This window comes from Camelus dromedarius, chromosome 1 (genome assembly GCF_036321535.1).
Source record: "Camelus dromedarius isolate mCamDro1 chromosome 1, mCamDro1.pat, whole genome shotgun sequence".
NCBI classification, from domain to species: Eukaryota; Metazoa; Chordata; class Mammalia; order Artiodactyla; family Camelidae; genus Camelus; species Camelus dromedarius.
In genome coordinates this window covers 53,339,931-53,346,623 of record NC_087436.1, presented here as the reverse complement: position 1 = coordinate 53,346,623, position 6,693 = coordinate 53,339,931, and the positions used below count along the sequence as shown (strand labels likewise).

The window sequence follows — 6,693 nt, the reverse complement described above, 5'->3', positions numbered from 1 at the left end:
CAATCTACTCCAGATACATGCTACTGTATATAAAACAGGTGAACAACAAGGACCTTCTGTCTAGCACAGGGAGATATATTCAATATCTGATAATAACCTACAGTGGAAAAGAATCTAAAGAATATATATGTATGTTTAATCTATATACTTTTATATATATGTAAAACCAAAGCACTTCAGGTGTATACCTGAAACCAGCACAGTATTGTAAATCAACTATATTTCAATTTTTTAAAAAAGCTGAGAAATAAGTGATAAAGGTGACAAATGGTAAAGACAATGTGAGGTCATTATAAACGATGAGAGTTTGATTTAGGTGAGACTTTAACTGCATCTTGAAGAAAGATAGGATGTAAAATAAGAGGATAGGTAGCATATTCAGATCAGAGGATTAGCTCAATCAAGGTATAGGGCCTCTGCATAATGTGGGCTTGGGGCAGCGCTGCTGCTCCTGAGCATAAGGATGGTGGTCATCGTCACGTTAACCTTTTATTATTTGCGTAGCGCAGTGTTTCTCCACATCAGAATGCATAAGAATCTCTTAGGGAACGTTGTTAAAAGTTCATAATTCTAGGCCCTACTCTTTGATGTTTGGCTTCTGCTGGAGAAAGATACTGAGGGAAATAGATCAGAAAACACCAAGAGCACCATTTAGTAACTTGCAGAGTAAGAATGTGAGTTCTTTGGCCGCTTTGGTTGCCCCTCATTCACATCGTTTAGACATTATTTTTCCAGTATCCTTCGGGGCATCCCGTGAGGAAGCCAATGGAGCAGTTTCTCTGCTGAAATCCTTCACAGTGCATGATGTTGTGAGGTAAGAATAATTAGGTACGAGTGGGTGTGAGAGAGTAATTTGGAACAAGGTTTGGCAACCACAAGTCTCGGTTTGGAGCTTTTCTGGCAGCACAACTCTCTTAACCCCTAATCAGTTGCTTAGCAGTTTCATTTGAAGGGGTTTATAACTGCTAGTAATTCAGGAATCTTCTCAGGGTCCTGGCCCTAACACTGCTTTCATCTTATCATAAAACCCAGGGACCTGCATTCTCCCCAGGATTTTTTTTGAAGCTCCTGCCTCAGATCTTGGGGATGAGAAACTGGGCTACAGTGGAGAGGCGTATTATCTACTCAGAGACCTGGTTAAAGAATGCTCTTAGGAGGCATTCCAGGTGTCTCTGCTTTATACAGGGTGGTATCACTTTATGGGCAAGAAGGTGTAAGAATAGAAATGCTTGAATGCGGTTGAAGGAACTTGTGAGGCTTGTTCATTTCTCTCTCTTTTAAAGTAAGCTTGCTCTGCGATACCCTGATTTCCAAGCTTTCTGCACCTATGCACCTACTCTTAGAATGTATATATTGTTCCTATTCAGCAAAGCTTGAACTGACTATAACTTGAAATGCAGTCTGGTGTGAACTATCTTGTTCAAAGATCCAGTTTAGGCTTGTCTCTCCTATAGCATCTTGTTAAAGGCTAAAACAATAGTAACTTTTTTTTTTTAACCACATTGCCTAAATTTAGATCTTTGTGGGCATATAGTCTAAGCCTTAAGAAATGACAGGTGATAATTGATCGTACAATTAATTACTTTACTACAGAATCTATCTTCCAAGTTAAGGATGGTGGAATTCTTATTGCTTCCCAACCTGCTCCACTCCATGAGTTTCACAGTTCAGGGGTATCAGTGAACCATTTCACTTCTGGGACCCAACTTTTGTATGAGGACTCTTTTGTTTTGAAATTACTGAAACTCAACATGAGAAGCTTAAGGGAAAGGGGGGAAAATGTTGGCTTAACAGAAACTGTGAAAGCAATAAACCAAACAAGATCATGGGCAGGAATGCAATTGGGAGCAGAAACTCAAATCAATTCAACTGCAATAGGATTTCCCTTTTCTCTTACATGAGGCAGTACAGCATGGTGGTTAAAAGCATGGATACCAGCACTAACAAACCTGCATTCAAATCTTAGTTCCATGTCTTACATGCTAGGCAAGAAATCCAACTCTCTGTGCTTTAGTTTCCCTGTAAATAAGGTGAGGATGATTATAGTAGTTTCTACCTCATAGATTTGTTTTAATCATTCAGAGATTCAACATATGACAAATGTTTAGAACTTTGCAGAGCACAAAGCACAGTCTATCTGTGTGATCCATTATTATCATGGTGTCTCTCAGTACATTGGTTTCATTTTCTCACCACTGCATTGCTTTTGCCATACAGTAGGGAATATGCTCACCCCTGCCTGCCCCCCCAAAAACCCACACTTGATTATTATGTCTAACAACTGCAACAAGAGTGTTCAGATCTGTCTCTCATCTTAAATCCAAAAATCTAAGGAAGACTCTTCTTGCTCAGCTTGGGTCAAGTGCTCATTCCTGGACCAATGAAGTTGGGCCAAAGTTGTGGGTTGGGGAAGATTTGGCAGCTATTATCACAGCCATGCTGATGCCTCTGCAGATGAGGGTGAATGGGGAAAATTACAGGGCAGATTGGTTCCACTGTAAATTCTTGATCACCAAGACAAATAAAGTCTCAACATTGCTTGGCAATCCAACATTTTCCTAGCCAACCTGTCCAGTTCCCTGAAATAACTGTCAGTCTTTCAATGCTTGTGTCAAACATCTGACCATCACCTCCCCCCTCCCCACCTCCATTCCTCCATCCCCCTTTCCCCTGGGAGAAAAGCCTACAGTACACACAAAATTCACCCAGTTGCTCCAGGCAAAAACCCTTCCCTCTTCATTCCCAATCCATTAAAAGCTCTGCCAGCTCTGCCTCCAATGTATTTTCCAGATTTGTTAGTGTTTAATGTCTAAATCCCTCCTGTTGAATACAATTTCTAGGAGAAAAGAGACTTTGAATCTCTTGTTATTTTCCTCTACTCTAAGGGTCTGCAATGGTATCTTATATATAGTTGGAAGTCAATAAGTATTGATTAAATTAAAATGGAAGTTATCAGAGGGGAGCTCCCTTAGATGCCTATTGCTAGTCACATTATCTGCATCTGCACTCATCCTATCCTCTTTCCCCATCACCTGTCTCTGCTTAAGAAACTTGTTATTGATTTCTTCTCTCAGTGTGACTTGTCAGCTTTTTTAAAACATACTCTCCCATTGGAAAGAAAAGCAGAAACAAACCTTCCATTGTCCTGAATCTCCTTCCAGCCACTACTGGGAATCAAGATGGAGATGTATGTGGCTCTCTGAATTAAGGGTTAAGAATTCTAAGCCAAGCACTACTAATTTGGCTTCTGTTGATTGGCCTTGGGAAATCATAATTGTAGTGAAGTAATTAGTACTTTGCAATTTGACTAAATGGTGCATTGACTTTTAAATTTTAATTACTTGGATTTGACCTACTGAAGATGATAATTGATCATATAATTAATTACTTTACTACAGAATCTATCTTCCAAGTTAAGGATGGTGGAATTCTTATTGCTTCCCAACCCGCTCAATTTGACTGAATGCAATTGGGTGTGACCAGGTGTATTATTCATGTATCTAATCAGCTATCTCTACAGAAGCCAGGAATAGAAATGAGGCTATCCAAGAAGGATCTGTGGAAAATCCTCTTGTGTCTGGTGTGGATCCCCTTGACAAACACAGAAGACACTCATGGTTTTCGAGAACATCATATCAGAAGAAACACCACTAGCTTGGACTGAAAAGGCCAGGAACAGAATGAAATGAAGGAAGGCTGTCAAACTTCTGGGATTCTGCAGATGGGGAAAAGGCTGATAGAACTTCCAGCTGCAAACATGTGCTACCTTTTAAGACAAGGGAAAAATGACTCCGAGGGTAGAGCTGTGGTTGCAGAAGCCAGAGAGACAGGCCCAGAGGGTGGAACCTCCCTTGACACAGAGGGTGGAGAAAATTATTCTCAGGCTTTGAAACCTAATGGAACTTGCCTTGCTGAGTTGAGAATTTTCTTTCAACCAGAGATTCCTTTATTTCCTCCATTTTCTCCTTTTTGGAATGGAAATGTCTCTGCTTCACCAGTTCCACCGTGGTACTTTGGAAGCAGGTCACTCATTTTCTAGTTTCACAGGTCCACAGATGGAGAGGAACTTTGCCCCAGGATGAATCAGATCTAGAGTCTGACTCATACCCAATATAGATGATAAAATGTGGAACTTTTTGAGTTGAAGGTATTTAGATGAGATTTAGGATTTAGAATTAATGAAGGAATAGGTTAAGACTTTTGGGGATATTGGGACAGGGTAACTGCATTTGCACATGGCACAGGGGATTAATGTGGATCTGGGGAGGCCAGAGGAAGAGCCATACTGGATTGAACAGTGTCCTGCCTAAATTCATGTCCACCTGGCATCTCAGAATGTGGTCTTATTTGGAAATAGGAAATTTGCAGATGTAATTAGTTATGTTAAGGTAAAATGAGGTTGATGGGGATGTAATATACAGCATAAAGAATATAGTCAATAATACTGCAATTTTGTATGGTGACAGGCAATTATTAGACTTACTGTGTTTAAATGTTCAATCATTACGTTGCACACCTGAAACTAACATACATCAACTGTACTTCAGTTAAAAAAGAGATAATATGAGATCACACTGGATTAGTGTGGGCCCTAAATCTACTATAACTGGTGTTCTTCTGAGAAGCGGAGACACACATACAGGAAAGAAGACTACGCGATGAGTCACATTTGTGTAGCGAACGTTTTGCACAGTGCCTGGAAAATAGTAAGAGCTTTATATATATGAATTGAATAATTACTGGTGTCTAGAAAGAAAATTTTAAAAGCAGAAAGCAGTAATACACACAAAAAAAGAGGGAAATAGAATTGAACCATAATAAGATACTCAGGTACAGTTAAATTTCAGGCTAGTATTATAATTTTTTTCTTCCAAAGACATTAATTCCTAGTATTTCCTAATGCGGTCCTGGACATGGTTATCTAACCACAACTGTGGGTCAGTGCATGAAGTTCAAATCACCAACAGGTGGTTGATAAAAAGATGTTTTATGTGTTTACACAATCCTATAGTGCCCTACTCTGTTGCTTGCTTCAGCCAAACCAATCTGTGCTTATTATTCTGTGTCTTCCTGTTTCCCTTCTCTTTTTCTCCCATCTGTAGGGCAGAGTTTCTCCTTCACTCTTTATATGTTTGTTCCACACTTTTTTTTCTCTCTCTCTGCACATAGCTAATGAGGATTTTTGTTTGTATAATTCATTTGAAACTTAGCATGCACACCCATTTTTGTTGTCAGTTTTATGTGGGGAGATTGCTCTCTAGGCTGGATTTGAGTCGAGAAATGCAGAAGTCAAAACTGCAGAGTAAAACTTTACTTTTTCCTCTTCCCCTTTTCTTCCTCCTCTTCCTCTTTTATGTGGGAGAAATGGGTTTGAATCTCTACCCAAGGCAGTTTAATGGCAGTTATTTTTAGGGATTAAATTTGCTTAGGTACTTTTAGTCTTGAACTTCAGTGCTGAGTTACACTGATTGATATTCATTCATGTCAATCTCTCTTTCATTATTGTAAAGCTACCAGTCAAAACACTTCTACAGAGAGATTGACACATGTTCCAGCACTCTCCTCCTTTTCACAGCAGAGGAGTCAGACACCAGTCAGTCACAGCAAGGATACTCATCCTCTCTGGCGTTTCTGCTCCACCCGGCACCCGTCAGCACTGACTGAGCACAAACTCACTCCAGGCACTCATATGGGTTCAGTGGGGTGACAATGATGGATAAGACACAGCCTCTACCTGTTTCAGAAGGCAGTATGAGGCAGTGGTTGTGACATGGTCTTAAATTAGGGCTGACACTATTCTTACCAGCTGTGTAAACTTGGAATTGTTAACCGTTCCTGGCTTAATTTTTTTTTTTTTTAAATCTGTAAAATAAGGACAAATTGTAGTATCACCTGAAAAGACTGTTAGATGAAAAATGAGATAATTCTTTTAAAGCACTTATCAGGGAACCTGACAGACAGGACAGCCCTCAATGAATATTAGCTATAATGATTACTCATAAAAGCAAGCCCACCAGTTATGGAAGAAAAGACACACAGACTACCAAGTCTCCTATATGTCAGCCTGTCTGTGAAGTGCTGTAACACAGCTATACGTTAATGCTTTGGGAGCAGAGAAGGGGGTGCCATTCTGAGTGAAGGGCTCAGGAAGCTTTGTAGATGAGCAGGCATTTGAGGGAGGTTTTAAATAATCTTGGAGAAAAGAGAATTGTCACTGGGTCATATCTATTGTTTTTTGTTCAGTGTAACCATTCTGTGTATGATTTCCAGAGAAGAGTGGGTTGATTTTTCTTTTATCTACATTTGGAGTCCTCATACAATCCATTGCACAGTCAGCTATTTAATTAGATGTAGTCTGTCAACATGGATAAATTAACATAAAGAGTATATTGCTTTAGAAATGCCCAGGGAACAATTTCATGACTAGTTCACAGCTGTGTCAATAAGTTTTAATTATGTAGTCGCTGAGAAAATACAAGGGCTGAGAAATGTTCACTTACCTGAGACACAAGGGCTGTTCTACAATTTCAAGTTGTTTTCAGTTTGGAAGGGAGTGAAGGAAAGAAGAAAGTCCCCAATCTTATGTCTGGCATTCAAGGCGCTTCATAATCCAGCTCTAATATTCTCATCCATCTTACCCCTTCCTACTCTCCAATACAGGGCCTGTGTTCTTTCAAAGCTGGTGTCTACATT

General features: G+C 39.7%; 1 long non-coding RNA gene across 1 annotated transcript in view; it reads left to right on the top strand.

The window, feature by feature from the left end:
* Nucleotides 1-6,693, top strand: part of LOC135321116 (uncharacterized) — a 162,573-nt gene that overhangs the window by 130,337 nt on the left and 25,543 nt on the right. The gene's annotated exons all lie outside the window — the stretch shown is intronic.